The sequence below is a fragment of the Carassius auratus genome, chromosome 15 (assembly GCF_003368295.1).
Source record: "Carassius auratus strain Wakin chromosome 15, ASM336829v1, whole genome shotgun sequence".
In the NCBI taxonomy this organism is placed as follows: domain Eukaryota; kingdom Metazoa; phylum Chordata; class Actinopteri; order Cypriniformes; family Cyprinidae; genus Carassius; species Carassius auratus.
The window spans coordinates 81,673-100,596 of record NC_039257.1 but is presented as its reverse complement, the minus strand read 5'-3'; the positions used below and the strand labels follow the sequence as shown (position 1 = coordinate 100,596).

Here is an 18,924-nt window from a genome sequence, read left to right as displayed (position 1 = left end):
ATGCACGTGATTGCACGTGAGTGCGAGAGAGTGTTGCTAGAGTGTGCGTGAGAGTGCACGTGAGAGCGAGAGAGTGTGCGTGTGCGTGAGAGTGCACGTGAGTGCGAGAGAGTGCGTGTGCACGTGAGTGCACGTGAGTGCGAGAGAGTGTTGCTAGAGTGTTGCTAGAGTGCGTGAGAGTGCACGTGAGAGCAAGAGAGTGTGCGTGTGAGTGTGCGTGAGTGCGTGAGAGTGCACGTGAGTGCGAGAGAGTGTGCGTGTGCGTGCAACGTGAGTGCGAGAGAGTGCGTGTGCACGTGAGTGCACTTGAGTGCGAGAGAGTTTTGCTAGAGTGTTGCGAGTGTGCGTGAGAGTGCACGTGAGAGCGAGAGAGTGTGCGTGTGAGTGAGAGTGCACGTGAGTGCGAGAGAGTGCGTGTGCGTGAGTGCACGTGAGTGCGAGAGAGTGTGCGTGAGAGTGCACGTGAGTGCGAGAGAGTGTGCGTGTGAGTGTGCGTGAGAGTGCACGTGAGTGCGAGAGAGTGTGCGTGTGAGTGTGCGTGAGAGTGCACGTGAGTGCGAGAGAGTGTGCGTGTGAGTGTGCGTGAGAGTGCACGTGAGTGCGAGAGAGTGTGCGTGTGAGTGTGCGTGAGAGTGCACGTGAGTGCGAGAGAGTGTGCGTGTGAGTGTGCGTGAGAGTGCACGTGAGTGCGAGAGAGTGTGCGTGCAACGTGAGTGCGAGAGAGTGTTGCTAGAGTGTGTGCGTGAGAGTGCACGTGAATGCGAGAGAGTGCACGTGAGTGCGAGTGAGTGTGCGTGAGAGTGCATGTGAGTGCGAGAGAGTGTGCATGTGTGTGAGAGTGCACGTGTGCGTGAGTGTGTAAGAGTTTGCGCGAGAGTGCGTGAGTGTATGTGAGAGTGTGCATGAGAGTGTGCGTAATTGTGTGTGTGTTTACCACTGTGGCAGCATCCAGCTCTTTCTGCTTCTTCTCAAAGATTTCATCGTCATCTTTGTCCTTCTCAAACTCTTTCTGACAGCGATTCAGCAGCAGCTTCCTGAAGTTCACCGTCACTTCGGGTTTATCTGAGGTGGGGACTTTCAGCTGCAACGAGAGACAGACCATAAATCACATTTACACTAGGCTTGCTGTGATATTCGCTGTGAAACTGCAACCCCAGTTACGTTAGTTGCCCACCACTGCCCCGTCCTCCAACGTCATTTATCATTATCATCAAAAAAAAAAAAAAAAGATATATTCTACCCTCATTAACGGTTCCATTATTAATTGTCCATTATTAACTATTATTAACTATAACTGTCTGACAACTTAAGTGATTTTCAAAGGAATGCTCTTTGAGTGACTTTTTAAGAGCTGCTCTGCTGCCATCTACTGGTTAAAGTGGTAATTTGATGTTGTCTTTTACGTTTAACACACCCCATATACATCCCATTTAAAACATTTAAACTGGATCATTTTTAGAGCTTTGAAGTGCCGGAAATGTTAACATCCTAGCAGACACTATACAAAGCACAATTTAACTTTTTTTTGTAATTTGAGACCACCTTCTTGAATCAGGCATGCATTTCTTACTGTATGCTAAGCAGAAGAAAATTATTTTAAAACAGAAAATATTACAGATATCAATTAGAACACTACGTGTAGATGTTATAATAAATTTATTAATAGAGCTGCGGTAACTGTAATTATCATATTTTATTTTATTTCACAGAACGACAGTAAAATTACAAAACTATCATCTATGAATGTTGGTTCTTGACCAGCTTTTATTTCGGCAGAAACCCGCAGGAAGACCTCAGTGCTTCTATTTGTTGACAACAGCGATTCGCGATAGATTACAGTATTCGAGCAAATCGTGTCATTTAGCGCGAATCGCGTCATTGACATCCTGTTTCGTGATTCGCGTTAAATGACACGATTCGCGCGAATGGTGTCATTTATCGTGAATTTTGACACCCTGTGGCGCGATTCACGTTAAATCACACGATTCGCGCGAATAGTGTCATTTAGCGCGATTTGCGTTTAAATCACACGATTCGCGCGAATAGTGTCATTTATCGTGAATTTTTACACCATGTGGTGCGATTCGCATTAAATCACACGATTCGCGCGAATAGTGTCATTTATCATTAAACGCGCTGCAGGATGTCTATCCGCGTCTTTATATTTGTCTCAACATGTAAATCATTTGTGCTTAACGCTTCATTCATGCGTGTTGAAATATCTGAGTTTTGCCGAAAATTCGCGCCGCAATGACCACTCAGGAGCTTGCTCTTTTTTTCTGCTCTATTTTATCTGAATAAATGGTGGTTGAAATCACAATGCTACAGGAACTGCTTCATCAACATGCAGAAAACCCTCCCATGAATTCGCATCTGGAGTGAAGCGAGTAAACTCAAATTGTTCAAGTGCCCAACGATTTATTCGCGCAAGTCGCGTTTGGTGTGAACGCGCCATCAGACTCACCCCCATCAGGCAGCGGCACATGTTAGCGTAGGCCACAGAGAAGTTGGGTTCAGAGATGGCCTTCTCGAAGATGAGGTCGATGACTCCCTTCAGACGCTCCTCTGTGTCGATGCTCAGTTCGGTCACCTGCTTCATCAGCGGCTGGAACATCTGCGGCGTCAGTTTGTTTAAGACGCTGCGCACGCGTTTGAACAGCTCCTGCGTCTTCAGGAACTCAGGATCGTCCTCTTCGGGGCGACCGCTGCGCTTCACCGTCGGCTTCCAGGCCTTCTCTGCTTTATTCAGCTGAATGTCTTCAGTGAGAGAAACACTGGCGATGATCTTCCTCGGCTCTTTCCCGCGCTGACCCTGACCTGAACGACGAGGACCACTCAGACCGGACGGCTGGTGAGACAGAGAAATTATATTCAATACAAAACAATTTTTATATAATTATATATATATATAAAAATTATATAATTTATATATACTTTATTTTATTAAAATAATTTATGTTGATTCATTCTTTTAACACCATGTCCGCAGCAATTAAAATATAAATTAAATTAAATAAAAAATAATATATTTAATAATAAGCTATTCATTAATTAATAACAAGTTAATCAATTTATTAAATTTTTTAATTACCTTTTTAATTAAATTAATTTTTTAAATAAATTAATAATTAAAATAAATTATTTATCATTTATTTTAATGCATATAATTTCATTTTAATTAGTTATTTACTATTTGTCATAAACAAATAATTATAATAAATTATTTATAATTATTAATTATATATAATAACAAATAAAACCAATAGATGTTTTTATTCATTTATTACTTTTACCACCATTGGAGCAGCAAGGCAGTTGTAAAAAAATTAAATAAAAAAAAATTAAAATAAATACATTTTCATTTATTTTAGTAAAATTAATTATAAATTATTGATTTTCATTTATTTATTTTTTCTACCACCATGACAGTAGCAAGGCTATCATTTAAAATGTAATAAATGTAAATAAAATACATTATAATTTATTTTATTAAAATAATAATAATTTTAATAATTAAAATTTTTATAATTATAATAATTTTATTTATATTTTAACACCACGGCAACAGCTTAACTTTTATAAAATAATAATAATAATAATTTAAAATAATTTACTAAAATTCTAACACAAATTCAGGCGATACTTTTTCAAATACAAAAGTTAAACATTTAGCTGAATAGTCTATTTGCATTAAAAACAGTACAGTGCAGTAAACTGACCGGGCCACGCCCCCCGCCTGATGGACGGCCCAGATTAGCAAACGAAGGCGTGAAATCTGGACCACAGTTCATTCCGGGCAAACGACTCGGATCCAGCTGCCGCAGAGGAGTTTTATTGGCCTGCAGAGAGAGAAAGCCATGTCAGTGCATCAGGTGTGTGTGTGTGTGTGTGAGAGAGCTTCAGATACCTTATCCAGCACCACGTCGGAGATCTGCGGCAGACCTTCAGGTTTGTTCATGCTGGCGCTGATGAACTGGAAGCCCAGCAGAAACTCTCGGTCGTATTTCTTCTTTTCCTCTGGGTCCAGCGGTTTCCATTGCTCTGCGGGAAACAAGGACAGTTTTATTAGCGCCTCTAGTTCTGCAACAAATGATAAAGCCAAATCCATGATCATGCATATAATGCAATTTAAACTGTTTGTCAATCCTGATTTACCTTCTTTATATTGGTATTTCTGTTCGGTGGGTGAACTCGGCTCGGGACTCTGCGGTTTGATGTTTTCAGCATCAAGTTTATCTGTAAATACATGTAAATATTTTCAAAACATATACTGTATGTGTTTGTCTTTATATATACATAATAACTACATTATAATTAGAGCCCTGATCTACCTTCTTTATACTGGTATTTCTGATTGGTAAGTGAAATCGGGGTGGGACTCTGCGGTTTCATGTTTTCGGCATCGAGTTTATCTTCTTTCTCCTCCCACGTCTCATCCACTTCCTCAACAGGGGGCGGGGCCACAGGGGTGGTGCTCTCTGGCTCCGCCTTCTCTGGGGGTGTGGCCTCTGGCTCAGGTGGCGTGGGCTTTAAAACAAGACAACAGCTCACTTTCACCTTAAATCATATGTAAACATTTTAATTATCCTTCACTTTATAACACAGAATTGTTCTATACTAGAAAAAAAGTCAAATCTGTGACATTATATGGCTTGAATTTTGTGAACTGTAATTTCAGAAAGTGTTGGATTTACAGCAATTCCAGTAGCTTTGCATAAATTATACTAATTTAACTTTTATTGAATATAAAGAAACCGTTTCTGGCCTCAAACCATTTCACAGACCTCTTTAAAGGCATCAAGCAGATCTCCCGCCTCCTTCTTGTTCAGGTCTTTCATTTTTCTCTTTTTCTTTGGCACAGAAACCGCTGCAAACACACAAACAGACTGACGATGAAAATAAATGCACTATGAAATCAAACAGACATCAAGAGTCTTCAGTAGCTATGATATAAAACAAAAAGAAGCTTCAGGCCAGAAGCATACATACTTATGCAATTATGCAAATATTAACTGTTGGTTTACCATTTAGGCTTCATCTGATATCATCTACTTCCCTACATGACAAAATACTATGTCTGAATTAACAGAATTCATAAAATAGCATGCAAAAACTCCTAAAATGACCCACTATTTTGTGACGAGATTCTGAAGTGCGCATCGAACAAACACATTTCAAATTTATTGAAGTACTAAAGTTATTAAAATATTAACTGAAATAAATAAAAGCTATATAAAAATACTTTTAAAAAGACTATATAATAAAATCACGAACAAAAAAAACGGTAAGCAAAAAATTAAAAATTAAAAATACTATAATCATGATTAAATAATACTAGGTTACAAAATATTGTTTTTAGCTTAGACAAAAAGCACACTATAGCTCCCCTTGTGGCAAAATAAAAAGTACTATTGGACGAAACAAATCCATTTATTTTAGTTAGTTGCTAAAGGAAAGATTTAAAATTGTTGTCTAAGTTAAAGTACTAAAGTTACTAAAACGGAAACTGAAATAGTAAAAAATAAAAATAAAATAAACAAATAAATGTCAAATAAACACTAAAAACTGAATACATAAAATAAATAATCAAAATATTAATAAATACTATATTTGCGTAAAAAAAAAAAAAAAAATTGCACTGGTACTGTAATATGTTACAAAACAATTTTTAGTTTACGCAAAGCACATTAGAGCTCCCCTTGTGGCAACGCATCAGAAATGTAGTGTTATTTTAAAATGAAACTGCTGAAATTAAATAGAAATATTACATGGAAAAAAATCTAATATACTTGAACATTTGTTTCAGTTAGCTGCCGCGGTAACATTTCACATTTTTATGTTGAAATACCAGTTAAATAAAACTGAAACATGTAATGTAACAATTACTTCAATTGAACCTACAAATAAAAATTAGAATTTAAAAAAAAATTGGCTCCATGTATATTTGACATTTTATCTGGATTCACATACTAGCACAAAAACTATAAAAATAGTAATAGTATGTGATTGCTTTACAACTCATACCTTGCATAGAACTCTCAGAGGGAGTGGCCTGTGTAGTGGGCGTGTCCTCCCGCCCTTCCATCGAAGGGGGCGTGGCTTTAGACATGACCTCTGAACGGGCAGTGGCTTCGGGGGTTTCCTTGGCAGCAAGTGAAGGTGTTTCCTCGACGACAGGAGTCTCCTTGACAACAGGAATTTCCTTGAAAACAGAAATTTCCTTGACAACAGGAATTCCCTTGACAACAGCCTCCTGGGTGATCTGCGGAAGGTTTTCCGCATCAACAGGTGTAGGTGTTTCCTTGGCAACCACAGGGACAGTCGCCTTGACGACAGGAGTGGGGGTCTCCTTGACGACAGGAGCAGGGGTCTCCTTGACGACAGGAGCAGGGGTCTCCTTGACGACAGGAGCAGGGGTCTCCTTGACGACAGGAGCAGGGGTCTCCTTGACGATAGGAGAGGGGGTCTCCTTGACAACAGGAGCAGCTGTCTCCTTGACGACAGGGGTAGGGATCTCCTTGATGACAGGAGCCGTGATCTTCTTGACAACAGGAATAGCTGTCTCCTTGACGACAGGAGCAGCCATCTCCTTGACAACAGGAGCGGGGGTCTCCTTGACAACTGGAGGAGTGGGCTCCTTGACAACAGGAGCTGGCTCTTCCTTAACAACCGCAACAGGAGACTCCTTGACGACCTGAGGAGGGATTTCTTTCACAGTCCTATCAGAAGTATCGGCTGTAACCAGCGGCGCTTCTTTTGCAACATCTGGCTCGGCGATAGGACTGACGTCTCTGTGGGCGGAGCCTGTCGGGACACCGTTAAACAGCTGGAGCTCTTCGGGCTGCACTATTGGTGATTCCAGCGAAGGCTCCGCCCGGTGGGCGGCAACAGGCAGAGTTACAGTCACAGGCCCCTCCTCCTTGTTTACAGTGGGTGTGGCTTCAGCACTGTTCCAGGCGGGCGGTTCCAACACAGTGAGCATTGCGTGGGTGTCGTCTGCCGGCGCTGGGGGCGGAGCATCTACCGTATCGCTTATCTGACTGGTAGGGGGCGGAGTCAGCGGGGCATCAGGTATCGGGCTTTCGCCTGGAGGAATGGGAAACTCCAGTCTGGTTGTCATGGCGACTGCAGGTGTAGGGTTGTCACCGTTGGGCTGTGTGGTTTTTAAGCAAAAATGTAAATGTATTATTTGTATCATTTATTATATTTAAATTAATAAGCAATAAATTAAAAATCAAATTTTTAGTAAATGCGGAAATTATTATTATTTAGAAGTCATTTGGACTGACATGAGAGTAAATGGTAAATAATTTTTTAGTTTTAGTTTACGCAAAAATGTAATTTAGACTTACATGAGAGTTAATTATAATTTTTTACTTTATACAAAAATAAAGTCATTTGGACTGACAACATGAGACTAAAAAATAAAAATTTTTAGCTTATGCAAAAATTTCAATTATTTATATATCATGAAAACCAACATAAGAGTAAATTAACAAAACAAAATTGTTTACCTAACGCAAAAATGTAAATTATTTACAAGTCATTTGCACCGAAATGAGTGAGTACATGATGACAAAATGTACATTTTTTGTTTATGCAAATGTTTTTTAAAATGTTATTATTTGGATTGACATGAGAGGTAGAAAATTACAACAAAATGCTCATTTTTTGGCAATGCAAAAATTTTACTTATTAATAAATGATTCAAACCAACATGACAGCGAGTAAGTGACGAAGCCTTAATGTTTAGTTTATGCAAAATTAAAATTATAAGTCATTTGCACCGATAAGCGAGTGAGTAAATGATGATGAAACATTAATTTTACTTAATGCAAAAATTAAAGAGTCATTTATTCTGACAAAATGAGAGTAAATGACAAAACATTCACTTTTAAGTGGTCTGGACTGACACGAGTGTGAGTAAATGATGATGAAGCGATGATTTTCTTGGCGTGTTCATTACCTGTGGAGGCGTGGGCGTGGAGCCGCTGCGACCTCCTGACATGATCTCTTCTGTGATGTCACGTCCTCCCTGATTAGGGTCTCTGATCCTGATCTAGAGAGACACATTTAGCACAGAAGAAATGAGAACATGGCTGAGAGATGCAGCACATGGAAAAGACTAAAGCACAAATAAGTCACCATGTAAACGAGAAGAACAATATCAGCCAGTGATTTAACCCAGGAAGCATTTCTCAGCGCCGTGAGACAAAATATGCCACGAATGTCTCTGACAAACACACACAGTGCAGCACCTTATAAAGAAGTAAACAACCTGGAAACTTTCCTTGCGCAAACTCAAATCTGACTGTTTGTCCAACTTATCTGCACTTTACTCAATGAATTATACATTGACTCGCCAGCCCTCCGAAGCAAACACACACACACACACACACACACACACACAAGCGTGAGGCAGCACATTCCCTACCTTCCTCCCCTCGGATGGAGAGGTTGAGATCTGCTAGGCCCAGCTCATCCTGGGGCTGGAGTTTAAACCTTAGCCTAACTCGGATACACTAAAGTGGGCAGCACATTCACACACTGCCTGGGCCTACGTGTGACAAACTCTCTCTCACAGACAGGAGAGAAGGAAAACAGTGAGAGAGAGAGAGAGAGAGAGAGAGAGAGAGTGCGGCCTTGTGAAATGAGTGCACAGGAATGTGGAACGCCCACCAAAGAGAGAGAGAGAGCGAGAGAGAGAGAGAGCGAGAGAGAGAGAGAGACTGGGTGGAGACTGAGAGCCACGTGGAGCGACAGAACTGAACCGAATGACTTTACAGAGACACTGACTGAAAAGTCAGGGACTTTTTATTCTGCAAGATCACATTAAACGGACCAAAAGTGATTCTGAAGACAAGGAAATCTTTTGAAACATTGCACATTTCAAATAAATGCTGTTCTTTCGGACTTTGTTCAACTGTGAATCCTATAAAATAAAAAGCGTCACGGTTTCCATAAATATAATAACTGTTTTCAACATTGATTATAATCAGAAATGTTTCTAATAATCAGGATATTTTCATGATTTCTGAAGATCATGTGACACTGAAGACTGGAGGAATGATGCTGAAAATACAGCGGAGCATCACAGAAATAAATTACACTTTAACACAGATTCAAACAGAAAACTGTTATTTTAAACTGTAATAATATTACACAATTTTTACTGTATTTTTTTAATCATTTTTCCACTACTTCTAAAAATCAGAAATAAACCAGATGATCAGTTACTGCTCAGAATTAAAAATGTAATCAACATTAAATTTGATTCTGAATCACTGCTTTGTTTGAGGATACTATAAAAATAAAATAGAAAAACAAAATTCTCTTAATAAAACAGCATTTATAAATGCCAAATACAGTTCAATAAAAAAAAAGAAAAAAACTTTCAATAATTAAAATTTTTGCTAACATTAAGATTTTCATTTAATATTTCTAATACAGTTTTATTTAAATGAACAAATGTTTTAATAGTTTTAATATTAGGTAATAATACTGATTACAGTGTTAGTTATTCAATAAAAAAAGTAGTAATTAATTACTAGTTACTAATCACATCTTTAACAGAGTAATTATATTACTGTACTGAATTACTTCTTACTAATTATTTTATTAAATCCTACACCAGCCTTGAGCAGTCAAACATAAAAGACATGAAACTGCTCATTTAATTATTTCAAAGAAATAATATAAAACTGCATTCTTTATTCTTGAACTGACCAAAATATTTAAAGGGAGAATGTTACATTCAGTTATGTTGAATGTTACACAAATTATCTTTAAACGTTAGATGTTGCATTTTGACATTAAACCTACTGTTGTTTTATATGCAAACATCTTAACTGTAGGAGTAACTGAAATTAAATTACTTAAAAATAAAGAGAGCAATCCCTTGCTTCAAAGCAAAACACTTCCTTTCAAGGAAAAGTTAATCAATTAATGAATGACTTTCTCTCTCTCTCTGTCTCTCTCTCTCTTTTCTCCTTCTCAGTTTCTATTCCTCTGAAATGAAACCTCAACTGATGGCCAAGAGCAAGACTCGAGGACTCAAAGCCTGATAACAGCACACCAACACGTCACATACTAAACCGCTGATGCTCAATCAAAAAAAAAAAAAAAAAAAAGTTTTACTTTTAAAAGTTACTTTTAGAACACAACGTTTGAATGCAGCGCTGTTGCCATGGAGATGAAGTTCCAATTCTGAGATTCCGTCTTTGAAGCGGAATTTAAATAACGATTGTATCGCTGCGTTTGCAAACATTCTCTCAGAAGCTTTTCAAAACCCCAAAGCTTTGATTTAGCACCTTACGAGCGCAACTTGACAAACAGATCTGAGAGCGACAAAACTGACAATGCACCGAAATTAATATTTTACCAAAACCAATTCATTAATGAATCAGTTTATTAACAGCCATTTCACTTTAATTGCACATAGGATGTTTTTATATCAATTTCTCATTGTTTCTATTCCAAATCATGCATAAAATACAAATATTTAAACAGTGGCGGCTGTAATACATTTTTAACGAAAACATTTGTATTCAAACATACTGACAACAACAGGATAAGTACAAATATATTTAATATGTAATTAGGGCTGGACAACAATTCAATATCAATATATATCGCGGTGATATGATTTTTAAACATTTCGATATAGTGTTTCCCATACATAGAAATTATTATTCTTCTGTTCAGTAATTGGTTAAAGCTGCCGTGGCTAGTTTTAATTAATTTAGCTTTTTTTATATTGTTTTCAGAAATACATAATCTCTACCAAAATTAAGAGATGTGTCATTATTTACATTTTGTCCATATTGTCCAGCCCTAAATGTAATCAGTCAATTATTACAGCCGTCCAAAAGTATTTTTGGCAGGTATCAAAAATAGTTTTTTGGCAAATTTTTGACATTTCAGTGCATCGCTAGCACAAATCCAGCTAAAAGCTTCCTAAACACAAGAAATCATCATCCAAACACAGCCCGAGGACAACTAATTATGTCGAAAACGTCACATAAAAATATTCAGCTGAAGAAAAAGACAAATAAAATGAGTTAAATAAGAAAAAAAGATGGAAAGAAACCAAACCAGTAAGAAAGAAATAGAAAAAGAAAAAAACAAATAAAAATACACCAAGAAAGAAAAATAGAGAGAGAAACATATCGCCCAGTCACTTCAAAACCCTGATTGGTTAAGTTTGTGTCAAATTAAAGAGGCATGAAATTAACAAATTAAGACAGATGACATATGGCTCACTAGAGCAAATTATTGTTAATTCAGAAATAATTTGCTGATATAAAATGTCAAATTAACAACCTTGACAGCTTAATTTCTGGTACAGTGATAGATGCAAGTCAAATGTACATTAGATAAAGAAATATTAGGAGAAAAACCCATTCAAACAAAGGCCACAGAAAGCACGGATGGACGCCTTACCTGCTTGCGTTCACGTCTGGGCGGAGCTTGCTGCTGTTGAGGGGGCGGGGCCTGTTGCTGCTGGGGGGCGGGGTTTATGATGACGGGCGCCGGAGCAACAGGGGGCGTGAACTGGGCCTGGGCGGGGTAATACGCCCCAGCTGGAAACAAAAATAGCACAAATGTCTCAGAATTTCTTAAAATGACAATCATCTGATTCAGATTTAGAAATCTCTGGAGTCGCCCGAGGTGAAATCTCACGAAAAACGTTGAACTGTGAGTGACACACACACACACACACACACACACACACACACACACACACACACACCACCCTCCTTCAGCAAACACACAATCTGCCAAATTTATATTTGAACAGCACGCCTTCCAAAATAATCTGCATACGTACTGGTGGTCTGCACAATACAGTCGTTTTAAATGTCCTTAAAGACACAGTACGGCCAAATATTAAAAATTTTCATTCCAAATCAGTTTGCGGTTAAATATAGCAGCTGTTCTCCATAATAATACAGCTCAAAGTGATCAACACCAACTAGGCTCCAAAAAAGTAAAAGTAGTTAATTTCAAGTTTTCTAAAGATATTATAATGCTTTGGTTAAAGACTCATGATGATTAATTAGAGCTGTACCAGATTTAAGAGTTTATTTTTATTTTTGTCATTTATGGAGCTTGTTTTGTAGTTTTTATTTTATTTTATAGTAAACTTTAGTTAATTAAAACCCTAAAACTAAAACAATATACTTTTTTTTTTTAAATGTAAATAATGAATAGATGAAAAACTTAAGGGAATAATAGAAATATTGCATGAAATTTAATTCGGTTGAAGTACTAAAATATATATATATATACACTTCACCGATATTTTACTCATGATTATTTCTAGGGGTAACAATAATTGTTACCAACATGTATTTGAGAAAACCAATATTTCATCATGAGATTTCACCCATTTTTAATTATTTTGGTTCAATGAAAGGAAAGATTTGTGATTTTTTTTTTAAATAAAAAGATCAAAAGGATTAATAATGCAGGTTTATTTTCACAGCCTTCTTAACAAGATTACCAATGATTCGGACCATGATTGAACTTGATTTGCAAATTCAAAAATTATTAAAAATATATATATCTTTTTTTAATATTTCAAAACATTAATAAATCCTACAAAAGCACATAAATAATACTACATTTGGCACAGGATGATGAATGCATGAATATACTTCAAACCTTTAGTTTGTATTTAACTTTAAAAAAAAAAAAAAAACAATGGTGAGTAAATACTGATCAATTTTACATTTTTTTTGTGTACATTTATTCCATTTTAATCTGTTGTATTTTATATTATATATTATTGTTTATATGTTACTACATTTAAAGTTGTGTAAAGTATAAGCTATTTACATTAATTTTATTCATTGTGAATATTTTTTTTAATCTACAGCATTTTGTTATATAATATTTATTATTTTATTAACATTTCTATCATGTTGCTACTTTAAAATTGTTGCTGTATTTTGTTTCTATATGCAAAACAAAAATGTTAATAGCAGTACTTTACAATATTTTTTTTGTTTGTTTGTTGCATTTTATATTAATTTTCATGCAAGTAATGCCATGCACTTTAAAATTCTATCAAATGTATTTTGTTTGTGTTGATGCATAAATATGGCGGTCTTATGCTAATGAACTAAAAAAACACTGAAACCGTTTCGACAACAAAATGCCCCGAATATTCAGAGAGGGAAAACGGTCAACTTCACTAAAGCAGTACATGAATCAGTCAATCGGTAAGGCTCAAAGTGATGTTTTCCACTATAAGAAGCTCAAAAACAAACACATATACACACACATGTGACCATGGAGCACAAAACCAGTCATAAGGGTCAATTTTTGAAATTGAGATGTATGCATCATCTGAAGCTGAATAAATCATCTCGACATTGAATTGTGGTTTGTTCGGAGGACAATATTTGTCAGAGATACAACTATTTGAAAATCTGGAATCTGAGGGTGCAAAAACATCTAAATATTGAGAAAATCATCTTTAAAGTTGTTCAAATGAATTTCTTAGCAATGAATATTACTAATCAAACATTAAGTTTTGAAATATTTACAGTAGGAAATTTACTAAATGTCTTCATGGAACATGATCTTTACGTAATATCCCAATGATTTTAGGCATAAAAGAAAATTCTATAATTTTGACCCATACAATGTATTGTAGTCTATTGCTACAAATACACCCCAGAGGCTCAAGACTGCTTTTGTGATACAGGGTAACAGATATGGATTTATTGCTTCCTGTCTCCATACGTACCGTAATCAGCTGGACTTGTGCCGGGATAGAAACCAGGAGAACCGGCCACCTGATACTGCTGAGGAGTCACATATGAGGGACGGTACTGAGAGAGAGAGAGAGAGAGAGAGAGACAGAGAGAGGGAGAGAGACTGACTCATCAAAATCATCTGACTGTCCCGTTTCAGGCCATTTTACCCTCCACCCAATAATCCTCCCCCTTTTCAGAGTTGCACAATTAGGAACGGTACAGAGTTTAGAAAGGGGAGGAGTCAGCAGAATCAATACACTGTGTGGGAGGGGTGTGGGGGGGGGTGTTGGAGGCAGAACATCCTGTGCTGGAGTATTATAGATTAACAAACTAAAAATCTCCTGAAATAATATAAGCTATAAAAGTATATACAAAACACACTTTAAATAAGTAAAAAATAAAGAAAGAAAAAGGCACATAAAATATAAACCTCTAGTTTAAATTATTAATGAAAACTCCATACAATGGAATCGGTTTTTAAATATTTTAAAATAAGTACATAAACCAATAAACAGACATGTACATCTGCATGATGTTAAAATAATTTGAATTATTTTTAGATTATTTTTAAGAAATTCTATTGTGTTTAAATTTTTCAGATTAATAAATGAAGGCATAATTTTATTTATCTTTTAATTATTGAAAAAAGAAAATATTTTATTTACTATTAAAGTTAAAACATGGAATAAATGTAAAAAAAAAAATAGTTTCCATAATTTTTGTAGTAATAGAAGTAGCTTACTGAACAATATAACTTTTTATTTATTTGTATTGTTTTTATTTATTTTCTGTTTTCATTTTAAATTTAGTTGAAGTAGTTTTCATTGCACAATTTGTTGAAATTTTACATGTCGCAATCATTCTGTTAAAAACGAGATTCTAGCAGAAAAATTCTTTAATTCAAGCATATTAAGGATATTTTTGCTCTTACCTGGTTAGATATATAGTAAGCCGTGCCTTGTGAATTGGGGAAGCTGATTTGTTGCTGGGGAATCATCATCATCTGGGAGGGGCCAGGCTGGAACACGTGAGGGGGGCGGGGGGGCCCGTGCGGAGGGGGATGGACCGAGGGGCGGGGCTTGACTGGACACGCCCAGAATTGGCGGGTAAATTGGGCCGACTGGTATACTGGTACGGCTGAAATTAGAGAAAAACACAAAACACTCTACTTTTTAAGCTATATTAATTATTAAATATTGGATTCGGTATTTACATTTCAGCAGAAACTGACCTTAACGAATAGGGCTGGGTCTATATATCAATTTTAATCATTTCTTATTTTAATGAAACGATATTGACTCTTAAATCCCTAGAATTATAGTCTAGCCTGTTTTCAGTTCATGGACAGAACATTGAAGGGCACTTCCCGTCCAATTAATCGCGAAAAACTTTGTGCGTTGATACTTTTAAAATGAAACAAAGTCTCAGATTTCAAATTCTGTTCAGTGTGTTGCAGTTTTCAAACAATAAACACAGTTTTGGCGCCGTTTAATGTGGAGAGACAGATCGTACGTGAACTGATCATCTTTGCTTTATTACTAGTTATGGCACAAAATAAACATGACTAAACATCCGAAGGTAAAGTAAAAGAAAGAGCACAACTTTACGATCCGTTTCGTGTCTCTGATGTAATCGCTCAATCAGTGTTTCAGCCACACAATTACGTCAATAAAACGACTTTATAAACAATGTCACATAATAAGTCACTTACGTCAGAAACAAACATATTCGGTGACCATTAACTTGCATTTAACTATGCACCATATAACATATTCATTCTAATTTTTACTGTTCTTCAATGTTTAATTTAGCATTAGTTTAGAGAATTTGTGTACCTTATATATATATATATATATATATATATATATATATATATATATATATATATATATATATATATATATATAAAATTGAATAGGAAGAATATTGTGAACGAGAATCAAATCGTGAAATCTGTGTCAAAACCCAGCCCTATTGAAGCTTACGTTTAATTCCTTGAGGATAAAACACAAGTGTGCTGTTTAACTTATATTATGAAAGTTTTTCATATTGATTTTAAAGAAAGATTTTGGTGAAGTGTAAGAAAAGCGTTACCTGCAGTGACCTGAATCCTCCCTTCAGCAGCACCACACACACACACACACATACACACACACACACACACACACACACACACAGCAGAGGAGCAAGAGAGAGATGAAGTGTGTGTTACTCACTGTCACAGACAGTTAGAGGAACAGAGCAGCATGCAAACACAGCATTCAGCACTGTTCAGATTGAGACAACAACATAACGGCCAGAAACATACTCTACACGAACACGACCAATGCACTGCAAAAGATGGATAGCGTTTCTGTCTTTAAACTAGAAAACTATTATTTTATCATCTTACTCTTTCCCTTTCTCTTTTATAAATCATTTTTATTCCTTATTAATTATATTATCACTTATTATTATTATCATCATTTATTATTGAAGTATTTTACTTTAACTTTTACATTTTATTAAAAGTTTTTAATTTAGTTTGCTGCTTTTTTCTTTTTTGAAATTATTGAAATTATTTTTTTTCTTTTCAATTATTTTCTTCGTTTTTTAAAAATTGTTTAATTTAATTGCATTATATTTCTCTTTCAGGTTTTATTATTTATTTTAAATTATTAAAATATTAGTATTTTATAATTATTATTATTGTAATTGTTTTAATTTTATGAATTATTTAATTCATAATATTTTTCTATTTAATTGTATTTATCTTATTATCTTTCTTTTTTAAATTAAGTTTAATTAATTTCTTCATTTAATTGATCCTCCTTTTCTGACTTTTTAATTTTTTTCCCTTTTTTTGTACTTATAAATGTATTATCTTGCGTCTTTCTTTTATTTAAATTATTTTTTTATTTGAAATGTTGTTTGATTTTATAATTGTAATTTTTCTTAAGTTTCCTTTCTTTTAATTATTTAAATGCCGTTTCTTTTGTATTTTAAAACTAATTTTACTCACCTAACCTTTTCCTACCTTTTAAAACATTTTAAAAGTACGTTTTATGTAGTTTTGTATTTAACTCCGATTAATCAGGTATCTACTAAACTGTTTTTAAAACTTGCTTTGCAAAATTATCTTAACTACTGCTCAGAAAGAGAAGACTTTATACTAGCTTATGATAATTACGCAACACTGCAATAACAATGACGCAGAGAATATTTCTGGTCTTGTTCAGTGTATGTGGGTGTGTTTGTGTTAGTACCTGTTGTGGTAAAGCTCTAGGACCTGAGGCAAACTAGAAAGAGAAAGCCACACATACAGGTCAAAGGTCAAGAAACTGAAGCAACACCAGCCACAAAAGCATAGGAAAGATCCCGTTTTCCCAGAAGCACCTCAATCGCTCCAATCTCACACACAACGAGAGGTCAGGAGGATGCAGGACGACCTCTGAACTCAAGTATAGATGCTCTAACATTCACAATCGTTCAATGTTCACTCGCTGATAATTTTTCTGGTTTGTCCAAATATGTCAGGCTAGATTTTTCAGGACAAAGCTTGAACCTCAATGTTTTCACAGGGATCATTCGAAAAGTCCATGAAGCAAAAATCCCATTCAGAACCTCAAAGACTCAAAATAATGATATCAACCAATCACAAAAATGTAAATACTATTAACTTTAAAACTAATTTTGCGATCTCTAATCGTTTTATAATCTGTTCATTTACATTTGATTATTATTTTTAAGACAGAAGAAGTATTGTTATTAACTAAAAATACAAAAAAATATTTATTCAAATAAAACTTATTTCAGTTGGATGGCAAGGCAACATTTATTATTTTAATTTAAAGCTAACATACTTTGAGCAAAGCAAATTAATATAAGCTAGACAGACATTAAAAACCCTAATAAAATGACAAAAACGCTTACTAAATTACTAAAACAAATTTTAAATGTTAAACAGGTTATTAATTAACAAATACTTTAATAGTAAATAAACAACACTTATTTAATTGTGTATTTTAATTTTTTTAATTTTCAGATTTATTCATTTTTAATATTAATTATAAAAAAAATTATTGGAAAAAAATCTGAATGTACTAATTTTCTATAAAATTTTAATCTATCTTTGAAAGTATTTTTACGGCAGGTTTCCCCAACAATCATAGCATTTAAACTATTTAAAAACATATAAAAATAAAACACTTACTAAAAAGATGAAAGTGTATTTTTTTTACCTCCTTGTCATGTAACCACTGATTCTGAGAACTGTGACCATATCAATGTGCTTAATTATTGAAATAAATTAGAATCTCAGGGAGACTACAAGTAAATATTTATGCTCACAGATTTTGGGAATCTCTGCTTTATGGTGTTTTTCTGATGCTTAAGTCTTTAATATCTAAATACCTTTAAAATGTATATTGAATGTAACACATTCTGACTGGTTTGGTTCTTTCTTGAATCTTGAAATGCCAATGGGGAAAACGAATGGGGCAATGACCCAGCAGGCCCACAGGAAGTGATGCGTACCTGTCGGGGTTGGGCGGCGGGGTTCATCTGTGGTGGAGGGGTGCCAAACACAACCGGAGCAGGAGGAAAACTGGGCTAAAGACAGACACACGTGCACCATTCAATCATAAGAGTAATCCAGAGAGATTGAGAGTAAAGACGCACTGATACTGAATTTCTCAACCGATAACCGATAATTCAAAACGATATTTGCCGATATTAAAAGAAAAAAATATCTTCCAACTAATGCTGTAAACTAAAAATTGGTATGCAATGAACAACAACACTATTACATTCACTGCTTTTTATTTTCAGATATTATAAATCACACTCAAATAAAAACGTCTGTATACAACTCAATTGCACTTTATGTAGTTTTCATAAAAACTGAACTTCACGACAGATTTATTCAAACATACTTCTATAATTAACAGTAATTAAGCTCCCTCTAGTGTTTTCATAGCTAACTAATGAACTTTGTTGAAGCGATTATATTAGACACGTTAGATATCGGTAAGTTGTACTTTATTTTTCAACATAACTACTGATGTTCATTCATATGTATTTTGTGTTATAACTTGTATTAAAGCGAAAGAGAGCACATTTAAATGCAACATTTATTGTTTTTCAAATATACAGGATTTAAAACTTTGAGGATTTGAGG

The 18,924-nt window shown here is 35.2% G+C and overlaps 1 pseudogene; it reads right to left on the bottom strand.

The window, feature by feature from the left end:
* The window catches only part of LOC113114615 (eukaryotic translation initiation factor 4 gamma 1-like), a 33,430-nt pseudogene that overhangs the window by 6,493 nt on the left and 8,013 nt on the right, over positions 1-18,924 (bottom strand).